Source organism: Triticum urartu, chromosome 6 (genome assembly GCF_003073215.2).
Source record: "Triticum urartu cultivar G1812 chromosome 6, Tu2.1, whole genome shotgun sequence".
NCBI classification, from domain to species: Eukaryota; Viridiplantae; Streptophyta; class Magnoliopsida; order Poales; family Poaceae; genus Triticum; species Triticum urartu.
In genome coordinates, this window is record NC_053027.1 from 560,811,577 (window position 1) to 560,826,111 (window position 14,535).

At 48.4% G+C, this 14,535-nt stretch overlaps 2 pseudogenes; one reads left to right on the forward strand and one right to left on the reverse strand.

Moving 5' to 3' along the window:
• Positions 1-10,452: 10,452 nt before the first annotated feature.
• On the reverse strand, positions 10,453-12,080 carry LOC125513008 (annotated as a pseudogene).
• Positions 12,081-12,158: 78 nt separating this feature from the next.
• Positions 12,159-13,359, forward strand: LOC125517024 (annotated as a pseudogene).
• The last annotated feature ends 1,176 nt before the right edge of the window (positions 13,360-14,535 follow it).

Consider the following 14,535-nt stretch of genomic DNA (forward strand, 5'->3'; position numbering starts at 1 on the left):
CGTCTGTCTCTCTATACTAAAATCAGGAAAGTAACAGAAGCCCTGCCCCTTGGATTGGAAGCCACACATAGCAGGAATACATTCCCAAGGAAGAAATTCAGAGCAAATGATCGACAAGTGACCTCTCTTCTTGCATCGTTCACACAGAGCCTGAGGGCATCTAGCCGTGTAATGACCAAAAACATTGCAGATCTGACATGGATCAGGAGTAGGGTTAGGGTTACCAGCGTGGGTGCTTGGGTCTCGCCCCGCAGCAGGCGAAGGCGTTTTCCCTTGAAGTCCTCGTGTATTCTGGTCCCCGCCGTCGCCGTCGACTGCAGAGGACCAGCGGTCCGGGCACGGCGGCCCAGATCCTCCCGCACCCGCCGCGACTTCCCACTTGTCGAGGCTCGTGTCGCCGGAGCCCGACGTCCTGGTGGTCGAGGACTGCCCCACGTCCTCCTTGCGCTTCCACACGTTGTTGTCCCGTCCACGGCCACCGCCGCGGTCGAACCGTCCCGCCCCACGGCCATGCCTGCCAGCGCCGAAACCATTCCCCCTCATCTCTCCACCTCCGCGACCTTGCTTTGGATCTGGATCTTTGGGTGGAGGTGGGGAAGCGGCGACCTGAGCAAAGGATCTAGCGTCGCCTCGGATCTTGCCCTCCCACCAAGAGAAGGAGGGAGGAACCCTAATATCTCTCCTCTGCGGCGCCTCCCAGAGATGGAGCAGGCACTCGTCGAGATCTGAAAAAGCGAAGCGAGAGCGAGGCAGCGGCATATTAGTACCTGGGGCGTGGGCCGAAACCCTATCTCGCGACGGATCCGGACGGTTGGTGTCCGCTGCTCCCACGTGTCGAGGATCCGGGCCATGGCGGTCGGGGCCACGCCCGAGCACCCCGGGTCTCCTGTCCAGTCGTGGTGGAGGTGGGGGGGGGGGAGCACGACCACCTCAACCTTGTCCCCGTGTACCGCACCCCCTTTCTCCAGATCAGCGCGGTCCGTGCGCACCGTCGCCTCTTCGGCGCACGTCGTAGCACCGCACGACGAGCCAATCACCGGCAGGCGATCCTCGATCCTGGTGAAGTGGCACGGGAAGGAGACGAAGCAGCCCACGTCGATCCGTTCCCCCTCGTGTACATAGCATGCATCCACCATGCACCCGTGAGAATCGAGGAGGACGAGCCGCTGGATGTCGTCACGAAGGAAGATTTCGCCGTCGTAGAACATGGTCGTGCGGCGTACCAGATCCGCCGCGTATTTTTCCTGATGATAGCCCATGTAATGTATGTAGGGTCCCCCGTTCCAATCATCCGCGATGGAGACAACAGCGACGCCGACACATCCTTGTGCGAGATTGATCGTTCGCCAGGAAGGCCGCGAGTGCAAGCTATGGCCGGCTACTTATCATACGGCATGGGAGCTATCTCATCGTCGATCCCTCTAATCATGTGATTAGTCATATGGATTAGAGAAAAGTATGTTTTTGGTCCCTTAAATTTCCAAAAAGTACAAACTTGGTCCCTTAAGATTTTTTGGTATACATTTGGTCCCTCAAGTCTCAAAACTGGACAAGTTTGGTCCTAAACCAGATTTTGACCCCATTGACCGGGTTTGACCGCCACAAAACCGCCCGGTGAACAGTAAATCCGAGTTAAAAAAATATCTTCAAAAAAAATCTGAAATTTTTTGAGGTCCAATATGGTTACATGCGCAAGGTGCGACCAACATTTTTTCATGAAATGATGTAGGACAGGCTCTATCAAAAAAATTCGCTATTTTTTGTGAGCGAAAATTTGTTTTTTTTTTTGCCATGAGCTCCTTGAGTCTCGAAACACCACCAAATTTTGGTCGAATCTTGAGTATGTAATCATATTAGGCCCCAATAAATTTCAGATTTTTTTTGAATTTTTCAGATTTTGTTTTTGAATTTACTGTTCATCGGACGTAGATATTTTTTTCTTTTTTGCCATGAGCTCCTCGAGTATCGAAAGACCATGAAAATTTGGTCGCACCCTGCGCATGTAAGCATATTGCACCCCAAGAAATTTCAGAATTTTTTGAATTTTTTTTTAAATCGAATTTACTGTTCATCAAGCGGTTTTGTGGCGGTCAAATCCGGTCAAGAGGGTCAAAATCTGGTTTAGGACCAAACTTGTCCAGTTTTGAGACTTAAGGGACCAAATGTATACCAAAAAATCTTGAGGGACCAAGTCTGTACTTTTTGGGAACTTGAGGGACCAAAAACATACTTTTCTCTATGGATTAATCAACTATGGTCTCTTGTCACGTCAAACTGCCCCGCGTCGTCCGGTCGGGCAACACGGGTGGCGATCGAGATCCGATTTTTCTGCCTCCCTCTCCGACGTTTCTCTCCTCGCCGCTGGGCAATGCCCAACCAGCCGACGGTAGCGGCGGGCCCCGGGTGGTTCGGTCTTTGGCGATTCAAATCAAGCAGCGGAGGCAACTCGAAGCGAGCGGCGACAAGGAGCACGGCGGCCCCGTGACGATCTATGAGCGGCGGTCGCAACGCATGCTGCTTGGCAGCAGCCGTAGAGGCAGACGTGCGGACTGCTTGGCAATGGCTGTAGCTGCAGCGGCTACAACAAGGCACATCGGTGGCAGCGACGCTCTTTTTCAGCAGCAGCGCACAAGGCGTAGCGGCGACGGCGGTGAAGCGTGCTCTAGAGGCAGAACGCTACCGCAGTTTTGAGAGCCTCGTCTGCGGCCTAGTGGCAGCAACCGTGCCACCTTGGCATGGATCCTTCTCTTGCAGAAGACATGATTATTGGTAGCAGTTCAGTTCTGGTTGTGGTGGCACCAGACGGCCATTTGAGTTGCGGATGGCGGTGGTCACCGAAGGATTTTTGTGAGGATTTCCCTCTTCAAATCCTGTGGCTGCGCCCGGCGGCTCAGACCTGCAAGGTTGTGAGATGCAGCTAAAAGGCTTCTTTACGAGTTTTGGCGGCTCTCACTGGCCAGTCTACCTTCAGTGCTGCTATGGATGACAGCTTGACGCAGAGGGTATGGTGGTGCAGTGACGGCGGTGGGATTTCTAACTTACCGCATGTAACTGCTAGGATCGCGGAAAAGTGGTGGAGACAATACAAGATTGACTTCGATTTGATGGTGCTTCTCGAGTACCCGGTCTCGAGCTCCGGGGTGAAAAACCTAGGTCAGACCCTTGTTGGTTATACCTAGCAATGGTGATGTATTTGCGTCATTACCTTGTTGAAGGCATTGCTCAGATATGCTCGGACTAGTTCTTCAGGGTGAAAACTTAGAATCTCATATGTTTGGATTCGGCGACGGCGGCGCTTGAGCGTCGTCCCCCTTCATGAAGGTGTTGCTGTTGAAGAAATTTCTCGTTGTCCTTGTGGCGTCAAGAGATGGTTGGTGCAGATATGGTTGTTGTCGTAATTTGTCGATCGCTGTTTTGATTACTGCGGGTTTTTTTTCTCACGCATGCATAGGTTAGGTCTTGTAAGACTTTGCTATTTGCTCGCGTGTTTACTTGAGCGTGAGTTGGTGTTGGTTGTGTGCATCCTAATTATGCAGAGGCCAGATGTGGACTCATTGTAATTGTATCCTCTTGATACTTCATTTTGAGTCAATAAAATTCATCCTTTATTGAAGGGGTCGACATAAACAATAAAGAAAGTAACCTTTTGCAGTCTTTTTCTCTTTTGGTGTCTGGACTAAAGTTTCAGAAAAGGCATAGCCAAAAGTAAATGAGCGAAGTATCAAGTGAAAACTCACCTCATGGGCCATCGGATCAATAAGGAGAGGGAGCGGCACAAATCTTAAGTGGGATCACCACCAGCCACTTAAACACGAATTAACAAATAACCTCTTCTTTTACGCATCAGGTCTTTTACGCTTCGACTACTCTCTTTATCCACAAATAAGTGTACATCTAGATTTTGTCCTAAGTCAAAGTTTAAAATTTTGACCAATTTTATATGGAAAAGTAGCAGTATATATGGCTTTGTATTGAAATGTACTTTCATAATATATCAATTTTGATGTTATATATGTTACAACTATTTTCTATAAAGTTGATCAAAATTTTAAAATTTTGACTTAAGAAATACATTTATCGCGGACGGAGGGAGTACTATCGAATGATTCATCATTCGTCTTCAATCTTGTCGACAAGATGGGGACTTGTCCTACGCGGGCCACGACGGAGCACTCCGCCGGCCACGAAGAGCCCTCCGACGGTAAACTATCGAACCGAAAACTGTCTCCCGCCCGATTCCAAGCTGCAGAATTCTCAAATTCTTTAGCATGTAACCCCGTGTGCATGATCTATCGAATCCAATAATGCTGCCGTGTCGTTCAAATGGAAATGCTGTAGTGTGGAATCATATCTAGCCGTCTGCAGTGCAGCATGGATCGATGTGATCCATCTGCATGCATGCGCTTCTGCCTATCAAGTGAAATCACTGCAAATACAGTGCTTAATCAGCAGGGGATCTCTTCCCGGCCTCCCCGGAACGCACCCTCCCAACTCTTTGCTCCCTGGCCCGTTGTTGTTCGTAGCGCTGGCCGTTTTCGCTGCGCGTGTCGAGTGGGCTCTGTCCCCCTGACAGAAATGGCCTGTGCACGGACAGCACCAACACGAGCTGCTTGTTGGGGACTTGCCGTCGTGTCGCTCTCAACTCAACGCAGCCTAATATTACTGGTGGTTGAGCAAAGAAGGCACTGCACGCGCTTGCCATGTACTACTATATTTGCGTAATTATATACTTTCTCTGTCTCATAATATAAAAACGTTTTTAACACTACACTACGGAGGGAGTATTTCGCACTCACGCGTTTTAGAAATCACTTGCATATCATTTTGTGGCCTCCTGACGTGTAATAACTTGTTGGACCCGAGCTAACAGCTGCGCCCTAAAAATGGGGACACGTATGTATCAGCGATCAGTTTCCGGTGATTTTAGTCGAGAACAACTAGTCGATGATATTCGATCGTACTCCACTTTGTAACGAAGCAAAACCTACACACTGAACGGTGACTGGCCGATGGAATAAACAAGGAGAGCGGGGCTGGAGCTACATTTATAGGCAACTTTCAACGCGTTTAAACTTACGGACTAAAATGAAATCATCTGATTGGGAGAAGGAGGGCCCCATCTCTGAAATTCAGGAGGAGGGATGAATTAGGCGCTGGCACATCTGTCCTTATGACAGTTTCCGTAAGCATCATCCGTACGTGAAGCAATTTCGCCGTGGCGCGTAGCGAGCGGCCGCAATTTGTGACTGGTCCGGCTCACGTCAACACATAAATATTCCCTCGGAGACCGCGACGTTTCTGCCTGAAGGCCACAGTAGTTGCACTGCTCCATCGCTAGCTTCCAGCATTTGCACAAAAAGAAAAAATTCTCTCGTCGCCGTCGGTGGAGGTGGGTGGGTGGCTTGGCGGGGTGGGAAAACGCTTGTCTGCAAGTAAGCTGCAACGCCAACGAGAAGGAAGAAACGGACACGCGCCTGCCGTCGCACGTGGACGCGCGCTCGCTCGCCTGCTCCGGCCGTCCCGCCGCCGTTGACTGCGGCTCCTCGGCGGATCGCGAAAGAGAAGGCGGCATCTCATCTCCTGTTTGCTTTCCGGCTAGCTAGACCCGTCCGGCCGGCCCCTTTGCCCTCGTCGTGTCGTCGCCATCGATGATCCCCCCGCCCGGCTCCGGCGCCTCATCCGGCTATCAAGGAAAGAAGCAGCGCAACACGTCAAACTCCGTTGCTGCGAGTGATGGATGGATGATGTAGGTGGCGGAACATAAAATCACTGTACGTGCCGCGCGTTTCTTGTTGACCATGGGAACTTAATGGACGGATGCATGCCATGCCACCGAGTCTCTGTTTCTCCCAACAACCCTAGCCGCTTCTTCGAAAAAAAAACTCTAGCCGCTTCGTGATTTCGCGGGCCTCCACTCTCCTTGATTGACAAAGGAGGTCCAGGACGCTCTGGCTTTCAGTTCGTTGGAGTGTGGTCATGTGGCGTCCGTTGTGTGCATGCTATAATTCTCTTGCCAAGTACAATACGGAGGAGTGTGGTCATGTGGCAGGCCGGCCGGGCTTCATTCGGGACGGGTTATTCCCCCGGCCTTTTCCGTATGCTACATTTTGAATGCTAATTTTGCTTTCATGGAACGAACCACCTCTCCTCCTTGGTCGCCGGAATAGTAGGAGGAGACCAACCCATCATCATTCTTTTTTTTTGAGACACTCCCATCATAATTCATAATCATACTGGAGTAGTAGTCCTTTAAAGCCAAACCCGGCCCGGCCGGAAATGATGATGGTTCAAAGGGAGCCAAATGAAAAATGACACCAGCCAAGCCGGCCGGCAGGGAATTGAAAGCGGGATCCTTCAAGTCTACCGTAGATCTTTTTTTTTTGCGGGCAGTCTACAGTAGACCGGGGACAAAACAAAACGTGGGATTTGATGGATGCTGCTTAATTAGTTCGTGTCTCCCTCCGGCCATGGCGCTAGCTCATGGTGATCAATCAAAACAAGCTATCCAGGGCCCTACCAAGGCCAGATTTCATCTGCCCGTGTGTACCCCATCAGGATCCAGGAGCAGCATTGTGATTAATTAATAAACCCCCAAGTGATCATATATAATCCAAGCACTCAAGATGTAGCTAGCTTTTTTTTTGAAGAAGAAGAAGAAGCAAGATCAGCCAGCCTTGTAGATTGATCGTACGTACTCCTACCTGCAAGTAGTGCCAGCAATTAGCAATGGGGTCACGGGGTGCTGAGCCCGATCGGTCTCCGTCAGTGTCGTCGGCGTCACATGCGTAGTTCCATGCATCTTCAGGCACAAACGGCCAGCCAACAGAATCGCCGCCGGCGGCCAAGGCAAGAACATCACTGCAGCGGCGGCACGACCACGAGCAGGAGCAGCTAATTCACAAGCTAGGGACCAAAGTAATAAGCACAGCTAATTCGTGGCCCGGTGGCCGGTCTCGGCGTCACACGGAACAACAGAACGACGGTAGCCGGCAGGTAGGTGAGCCACCCTCCAACACCATCGATCAATAATGCTTCCTCGACAGACAGCGACCCCATCGTCGTCCCGGACGGACGTGGATCGGTCTGCGGCGGAGCGGAGGAGCAGGAATGGAATTGAAGTTGGCGCGCTGCATGCGCGCCTGGTCCCGCTCGAATGCTCGATCCCTGCAGCAGGGTACACGGCTACTTCTATTTCTATCAGCTGATATATCGGCCTAGCTTCCTGCCTGTTGCTTCCATTCCATGACCGACCGGCCTCGTGCCCGTCCAAAAACTCCATGCCTTGTTTCCTCCGGCTCAGTTCACTGCTCGTGATGATACGAGCTGACGCAGAGATATAATTTCGTAGCTCCCTTCTACTAAACCAAACTTGATACATAAATAGTACTCCCTTTGTCTCAAAATAAGTGACTCAACTTTGTACTAACTTTGCTCATACCCACGTGGCCAAAAAATATGGCTACGTCAAATGTACGAATGTAGTTAAACGGTCTGGCGCAACTACAATTTGATTGGTCTGAAGTCGCTCCAAACCATTTGGAGGTTTGGAGCGACTCATACACTTAGTGTAGTCAAACGATTTGGCTTGGCTACACTACGTGTAACGAGTGTAGTCAAACGGTTTGGCGTACATACATAAGGTGGGAGACCGTGGTGGTGCTGGATACAACAAACAGGGTCAACACTCAACACTGTTGAACTCTTAACTCGCTGGGTCTAGTGTCTGAACCCAACCAGTATCTTGTGACCTGCAAGGAGCGCAACATACTACACATCTACAGGTTTCATCAGTTCAGAACCAACTTCATGATCAGATCATTCCGGGCGTCGATGGGCACGCACCAATGCAGGCAATCATTCTGAACCGATGAGCAATCCTTGTTGCTGCCCTGTGCAAATGTATGGAACACCCTGCAAGGACCAGCATGGCCATCAGGCCTCATGGACGAAATGCTGCAAGTGTCCAAGAGCTTCAGTTTCACCACATCCCTTGAACTAGACTATTGACCGCTGTTATGGCCTCGTTGAACTCGTGAAGCTCAATCCCCCTCATGAAACGTTCCACATATTTCCCACTGTACTCTCCCTTCTTGTAAGGCAATACCCTGTTGCAGGTTCCACCGCTGAATCACTCACCGTTCTCAAAGTGGATCAGGCGCCAAAGTCCTGAAGAGAAACAACTGGCTTATGGTGTGTCGAGGAGATGAATCTGAGTACCTCTTGTGAAGTTCTGTGATACAGCTGCTCAAACGCATGTCCAGTTAGGCTCTTGTCCTCACAATGATGAGGCCAAGGAGTAAGAAACACCATTATCCATTAGTTTTATTACGACTCTTGTCAAACTGCATTAGCATGGCATCTATGTGAGGTACTCGCGTCGAAAAATATGACCAAATTGTACCTCTATGATCTGCAATCCTGCAGAACCAGATAAAATGATAAGGAATGGCTAAAGATAACACAAGAAACTAAATTAGTTACTTTCAGCTAACAAATGACAACCTAACCTTAATTGCAGAAACAATTATTTTCCAACAGAAACCACATCATGCCATAGGCTGACCTGAAAGCAATGATTAACCTTCGATGCAGAAGGAAGCCAAACACAATTGCATTTAGCAGCATCAGGATTACTTCCAGGCTGCATAACACACACAGAAACTCCATTAGGTGGGACAAACTCACAACTGGCAAGCTTGTTGAGCAATTACAGTGACATAATTAAGAATCTAAAAATAGTAGGCAATTATCAGACCATGTATGAAAAGTTAGCTAAAACTAGATTCTTTCAAGCAGATCCGACAATTCAATCTAGTCTATCTCTCAACAACAATTTAGTTTGCATGTGAAGAACAATGCAACTGTGGACCTTATCTTGCTCAATTCAATCAAGTATATCTCTGAAGAACAATTTATTTTGCATCTGGCAAATCTCCTTTTGATGGCCGGAAATTATTTTTAACATCGATAAACTTAATCACAAGTACAATTGAGGTATATACCAAATAAACTACATAGATTGAAGTGCTTCTCTATTGATCAGGAGATTTACGAGGATAACTTGCTTTTTATCGATTTAATCAAGACTGATTTAAGTATAAACTCTGAAGAACAAAGAGCATACAGAAAATCAGGACATACATCGTGCGTATATGCTTCATACCACAAAAAATTGACAGACAACATGCACACAGAGACAATGCAGTACAACCAAATGTTCTTGTCTGCCAGGTTACTCAACATATAGCCTAGAAGTACTATAGTCACAACCACTTTGATACACTTCACAAGAGGAACTTTCAGAGAACTGAGCATAGCAACAAAAGATCCGGCAAACAGAAACCAAAGAATAATCTAATGACTACTAAACCAGGAAATTGTCAATTCCAGTCCTTTGTTTCATTGCGAACATACAGTCATCATGGACCAAAAATAAAGTACAAATAATGAGCTATATTAGGACTGATGACGATGCTCAGACATACACATATCAAGCAAATTACATAGGCGGTAGAAATTCTTCCAAGATGATTCATTGCTCATGTGCATACAGCAATGAAATGAGAATCTACTCGGCTTTCATTCATGGTGCAAACTCTTGCACATAAGAGCTAAAGTGAGATCTGGAGGGAGAGGACGGCTAGAGACAGTAGAGGAGGAAGGAGAGGAAGATTACCTGTGCCGCACGAAACCCCTGCTGTGGAAGCGGTCGTGATATCATGCTACAGGCAGTGCTCAGACTACTCCAAACAGATTGCTTCAGTAGATGAACCATTCAAATTGAAGAGTTTATAAGTTTCAAACTCATGCAAGTTCCCTACGGTCAATATGTAAAATCCGACAGCCAAACTCTTTGATTGGGAAGGTACTTGCATATTTTTCTTTTCATAAAGTAAAATAATAAAAAGCAGAGAGTGCTCTGTAGAACAAAGGGATACACCATAAAAGATCTTCCTTACATAACTAACAATATACTATCACAACAGTGCTGTCAAATATTAAGTCATGTCTTCTTTTGTGTAATCAGCCAATAGTTCTATTGCAATGCCTGGATTAAAACTCCCGAGTTAGCAGAGAGCCAGAGAGTGCTCTCTAACACAAGGGTAATTATACCCCATAATAGATCTTCCTTACATGAATCACTAACACTATACCATCACAACAGTGTTGTCAAATATTAAGTCCTGTCTTCCTATGTGCAATGTCTGGATTTGAACTCTGGGTTCAAAGCAGAGTAGTAATAAAGGGCGCCAACAAATCGCAATGCCTTAATTTGCTTTCTTTTGACCTTCCATTTTTACTTGGTATATGTGCGTGTAATCTGCCCGGCCTAACCACACACAAATACCATAAATCAGAGTCTAATCAGAGGTAATCAATTGTTTCGTAAAGTAGTATAGCACAAATAGAAGGGCAAATATAAATTATTGAAGGAAATAAGGTTGCAAGCTGTATCCAACATAAATTGCAATATATCTGCAAGAATACCGTCCACCCACCCAAAGAGCACACGCTACTCATTTCTGAAGAGAACCTACTTCTTACTGTTGGAAAATGACTACAACAAGTAGCAACAGGATGACCTCGGGTTGCAATCTAGGACCACTGCACTAAGAATCTAATATGACAAGATAAAAAAGTAGCCGCTCTTAGGATAGTGTAACATAGCTTCTATTAGTAAGCCATTTCTTCAGGCTCTTAGGCGGACTGACCAAGCATTTTCCTGCTCCTTGACTATATGGGAATAACGTCTTATGAATGATGAATCTGCTGGTACAATAAATTTGTAGTCTTGAAGCTTCTCCCTTCTTTTACCCAGTGGGTTCAATATCATGTTCCTCGTTTGCTCATCTCTAATCAGTCTCTCTAGATATTTCACTGATATGGACTCCCCTTTTGTAAATCCGAGCAGAACTTTATCCCTTTTGGAAGCAAGCCCATCATCATACAGCAAAGAGCTTTTGCAGACCCATAAACCACGCACCAAATCTGCGTACACCGGAAGAATTTTCAGAAGGTCTTCCTCCGAACAGTCTGGAGCAAGATGCATCAGAGCATCAAACCGATTCACCTGTGACACCTCAGTAAACCATTTCTTGAAGCGCACTTCCGGTGGCAGTGAACGCATCTCCCCGTAACACCTCGCATCTGTTAATATGCTTGCTGCCTGTCGGCCCTCCAGGACACAATGACATTGCATAATCTTTTGTGCTCATTGTGAAATCCATGGGCCTGCCCTCGATTGCCATCATCTCAGCATAGTACCTGCTTGCAACATCACTCCCAGCTGGTTCGTAAGTGAGAGAAATCCATGGCTCAGATTCTGAATCATCTCCCTTAACTGATGGAACCGCCAGTCCATTTGTTTCTACCTCTTGTAAAGGCTGCCTCGTGGTACGTGATGCACCGGAAATGAGATGCGCCATTGATGGTCGCAGCTGCAGAACTGCATCAAGATGATTCAGATGAACCAAGCCGCCTCGAAGAACCCCGACGGCATAACCGGCCACATCAGCTGCTGCCTCCGATGAACACAGCGTCTGCTCTGTCAGCCCCAAAGATGCAGAAACCTCCGGGTCGTAGTTGTCACTCTCTGTATCGATCTCCAGATCCACTTCAACCTCTGAGCTCTCTGGCCTCACGCGAACCTCCTTGCACACTTCACCGAGCTCGTAAGGGCGCCAGCATGGCCTCAGCGGGTACTGCGCGATGTAGAGCTTGGTGTCCTTGTCGAAGGGCTTGGGCGTGAAATACACGTCCATCTCCCGCACCACGAAGTCCTCGTCCTCAAGATCCGCGCTCTCGCCGGCACTCACCCTGTCCGTCTCCATCGCATCCACGCCACCCTCCGGTCCGGACTTGCGCTTGGGCTTCGTCTTCGGCTTCAGCTTCGCCTTCGCCTTGCCCCTTACCTTGGGGTGGAAGCGGGCGGCGGAAGAGGCGGGGGCGTCGAGAGAGGCGAGGTCGGCCATGTCGAGGTCGGCGTCAGTCGCCATGGCTGCCGCTGGCGGCGTATGGCGCCGTGCTAGGGTTCGGGTTTTTTTTTAGTGCGGCAATTTGGGAGACGTGGCTTTTTTTGTTTTTTTGAGGGGCTGGGAGACGTGGCTTATCCCTCCCTCCTCCCCGTGTGCTGCCTTGGGCCTGGGCTTTATGCGGCTATGACGTTCACGCGGCTCGCGCGGGCCGTGGTCCATTGGCGCTCGCCGGCTGGAAAAAAAGAGGAAAGTATCATTTTTCCCCTGAAATCCTTTCTAATGGACCAGTTTCCCCCTCAACTCTAATATCGGATCAATCAGCCCTTCAAATCTTTAAAACCGGATCAATTTCCCCCTATGGTGGTTTTGGACTTGATTTTGAGTGGTTTGGACCCAGACCGTGCACTTCTCGCTGACTGAACTCGTTGACTAGGCTGACCGTGCTCCGGGGCGCTGGCATGGTGGACGCCTACTACTCCTAGTCCTCCAAGCAGAGTTACAAGACCGGCTACGTCTGGCACGACTCACCGCCGACGATCCCGTGCACCTGCCAGCGGTGCCCAGTACGTGCTCAAGGGCTCCGAGCTGCTCCGCCTCCTTCCCGCGCGACGCCTTCGCCTGCTCATCCTCGTCCTCCTCCACCTCGAGCTGCCAGGCCGGGAACGAGAACAAGCTGCCCAAAGCGGCCATTAGCAAGGCTCACGGCCGGCGCAAGAACTAGAGCTCCTTCGACCTCGACCAGTACTGGGTGGCCGCCGCGCGCAGCGGCGCTGGGGCAAACGCGAACGCGGCCACGCAGACCGGCGAGAAATGCGGCCGGCACCGGGGCCCCGAGCCGTCTCCGCCGCAACATCCTATGACAGATCTCGGAGCCGACAAGATCTCGTCGCCGCCGTTGTCCAACAGCCACGACACGCTAGAGACGCTCATCAAAATGATGCCCGCAAGGCTGCCACCTCGAACACCATCGCCGCTTGCCGGAGGAAGAGGATGCAGGCCTAGCACAAGGGCGTGATCGCGGGCGGCCGGATGCGCGCGTCCACGGTGCTGATGCACCTCATCTTCTACGGCGGCGAAGCGGGGCACCGGTCCGGGTGGTGCGAGGCACACAGAGCGGTTCCCTTGCGGACGGTCGGACCTGAGCAGCGGCACGATGGCGGAGAACTTCTCGAGGAGCATCAGCGTCGTTGTAGGTATCGAGCAGGAGTACATCAGCGGTAGCCTGGTGGAGACCAAGAAGACGACGAGCGGTGAGCATGCCGGCCACGGAGGCGAGCTCGACGCACTGAAGCAGTCATCTCCACCCAACTGTTATGAAGCGAAGTGCACGGTCAATCCAGAGAAATGCATGGTATGGGTCAAAACCACTTCAAATCAAGTCTGAAACCACCTTAGGGGAGAATTGATCCGGTTTTACAGATTGGAGGGGCTGATTGATCCGGTATTAGAGTTGAGGGGGAAATTGGTCCATTGCAGAGGATTTCAGGGGGAAAACGATACTTTCCTCGAAAAAAACTACCCCTCCTTAAAAAAATTATTTTAGTGATCTAAATGCTCATATATTTCTTTATACGGAGGGAGTACTACTAAACCCTTGACTGAAAAAAAAGTGTCCATTTTTTGTTAATTTCTAAGTAATTCTTTTGGTGAAATCAAAAATTGCCACCATAAAGAAATAAAGAGATCCCATCACCTGACCCAAAGTCATCACATTCTACACCATTTAGAATTGCCATGTCTCATAAAAATGTAGCAAAACAGAAATTTAGGTATGTGCCAGCAAAATGGCACAGCGTACAAACTTGCCCAGGTCACACTATATACTCCCTCCGATCTGAACTAATTGATGCAGCCTCTATATGATCGGAGGGAGTACTAAAGTTGTCACTATGATATGCTATGAGTTGAGCTACCAAATAGAACTAACAGCAAAAAGAGAAATACACGATTGAACAAGGTGATTTTAAAACGTAAGTTGCTGACAGGTAAATAAAACCATGGCAAAAAAAAAATTGAAATTACCATTGGATGAGCCCCCTATAGTTCAACCTAGCCAAAAGTTTGTTTATATACATTGGTTTTCAAACATTATACAGAACTTGGTTCATCACAGCATTGTCATGGTTTCTCAAATGAAATTGCCATCTCGGTTCGTACAAAATTACCCACACAAATAATGTAAAATTGACAGTGTACAAAATTATCCGCACAGATAATGTAAGATAGAAACACATGATAGTGTTGTATGAGCAAGTATCTTGTGATTTCGATGTATTCACACAAGCCTTCACGCCTTCTTGTTGGAAGTAGCAACATACAACATCAACTTCTAAATTTGCCACTACTGTTTAAAAAAGTTGCCAAAACTAGTAAAAATCGGTTAAGTTTGAAGCTAGTAATTAAAAGAGAAAAGTATATTTGTAGTGTGCCAAAATTATACACTTAGTCCCGTAAGAACTTTTGGGAGACATTTGGTCCCTCAAGTCTCAAAATCGGGTGAGTTTTGTTCAAAACAAGATTTGAGTGCAAAACCGTCCATGTGGTAGCTATTTTCTCTCTT